Below are 2,186 nucleotides of genomic sequence, written 5' to 3'. Positions count from 1 at the left end.
AAATGAATCTGTTCAAACTTTTGAGCATTTTCAAAGCCTTTTTCAGTAGGTGTTTGGAACAAAGTCACTCAAAATCCGCCTTATGAATTTTAAAAAACCTTGAACTGTACAAGGTTTAAATTGATGATACCTTTAAATCAGATTTTTACATTTCAGTGAGGCCTGGAATTTTGTTTCCAATTGAAATCTTCCATTTTCTGAAATGTCTTCCAGAAGGATAATCACTGATATTGATCATGGTGCTATAAGAAAAGGTGTGAAACTCATACAATTTTAACAGCGTCTGAGTAGTTGTGGCCGAGTGGTTAAGGCGATGGACTAGAAATCCATTGGGGTCACCCCGTGTAGGTTCAAATCCTGCTGACTATGTTTAACTTCATGTAACATTTTGACTAATTATCTGAGTAGATCAATTTGCACATTCCCAAGACTATTCCCCACGGAAATGGTCTGTAATCTTTGGATCGTATTTGTAGAACCAGCTTAACAGCATCTGTAGATCTTCTTTTGATTAGTCAGCCTGGTGCAATGTCACTTGTGCATCACACCACCAATCAAACAAAGATCAGAGGGTGCCATCAGGTATGTGGTGCAACTCCTCCTTTTTTCCAGCGAACACAGACCCCTGCCATGACTGATGGACTGGGATATGAACTTTGATTTGCACCACCTTTACTTGAATTATCTTTCCAATGGAACCTTTTAGCACACCATGAAAAATCTTTAGTGACTTCTGGATGAGCAGAAGTTTTGCAATTTCTTTTGTTCTTACCCTTTTTCCAGCTAATAGATCCAGCACGCTAATTATTAGCCAGATTTCATCAACATTTTAAAACTGTCCTTGTTGTGATATCATGGAACTTTAAGAACACTTGTGGATTTAAAAGTTAGGAGATATTAATTTACCACTGTGTATTAGACATACATTTGCGGAACAGCTTTAGAACCTGTTTTCATCATAATGCATGAATTTCCCAGGTTCCACTGAGATTTGAACTCAGATTACTGAATTTAGAGTGAATTTGTGTCACCCTGGCCTGGATGCCACAAATGTAATAAAGCTGTGTCTGAGAGCAAGGGGGAGGTTCTCTAGTCAGGGGAACATTAGCATGCAGTACCTCCTGTCTCAGGCCAGTAGGGGGAGCAGGCTGCCCCTATAAAAGCTGGAACTGGGGGCAGGGTTAGGGAGAACTGGACGACCTGTCTGAGGATTGAGATCCCAGAGCAGGGACAGACAGTTGTATTGCACCCTAAGAGGAAGTGTGGCAGTAGGAGATCCACAAGCCAGAAACAAGAGGCGAAGTGAGCCTGTCTTGGCAGATAAAGAACTCAATTTACCAGACTTTGGTGTCTGAGGCTGGGAGGATTCCACATCCCACAGCAGATAACCAGTCCACAGGGGACTGTATATTCCTTGGCCTAAGAAGCCTGGAGGCCCTGCCATAACAGAAGGGACCAGCAAAGCCGTACCAGGCTGGGAGCAGAAAGGAACCCACGTTGCAGGCCATACAGGCAAGAATGCACGGAGAGCTCGGAAATGTGGGCTGTTACCCTATAAGGAGGAGATAGCCAGAAGGAGCGCAGAAAGCATGGTAGGCCTACACCCTCACCCTGACCAGGGCCAATTTCCCAATTGCTCTCAGACAACCAGGTCCCCTCCTAGCCGGGACTGCTTGTGGGTCAGTTTACCTGTTCTAGTAAAGACCCTGGGGTGCAACCTGTTGTCTGTGTGCTCATTGCTCCTCCAGCACAAACGGCACTGGGATGCCCTACACCATCACCCCCATCTTCCATTATACTGCCCTGGGGACGCACTCTTCCCGTGGGGAGTCATACTACCCCAACTGCACACACCATCAGCCCCAGCGGTCTGCCTTGCAGCGGCGGTTCGCACTGACCGCAATCCACGGGTGGCGTAGTCGGACATCACTTAAAACTTATAAAGGGACTACCACTGGTCTGACCACCCTGAGCCACGGACCGGGTTGCCACTACTACCCCCATCGTCTCCCTATTGCCCGGTTCCGAGTGCCCCACGGCCCAGGGGTTAAGTCAGCTTTGGCGTAGTCGGCAGGATTGTGTCCAAACCGCCACAAACGGGTATTGCGTGCCTGAAAAAGACTGTACACGTACCTGAATAGAGGTTTCCCGCCATCCGGAGCCGTTTCCCGCCATTTCCAGCCATC

At 47.0% G+C, this 2,186-nt stretch overlaps 1 non-coding gene across 1 annotated transcript; it reads left to right on the top strand.

Annotated features, from left to right (window-relative positions):
- Window positions 1-287: 287 nt before the first annotated feature.
- TRNAS-AGA (transfer RNA serine (anticodon AGA)) lies at window positions 288-369 on the top strand. Its single transcript has one exon. It is a non-coding gene; the product is annotated as a tRNA-Ser (tRNA).
- The last annotated feature ends 1,817 nt before the right edge of the window (window positions 370-2,186 follow it).

This window comes from Phyllobates terribilis, unplaced genomic scaffold (assembly GCF_046119375.1).
Source record: "Phyllobates terribilis strain yellow unplaced genomic scaffold, ASM4611937v1 Scaffold_13__5_contigs__length_258822181, whole genome shotgun sequence".
NCBI lineage: Eukaryota > Metazoa > Chordata > Amphibia > Anura > Dendrobatidae > Phyllobates > Phyllobates terribilis.
This window is presented reverse-complemented; position numbering and strand designations above follow the sequence as displayed.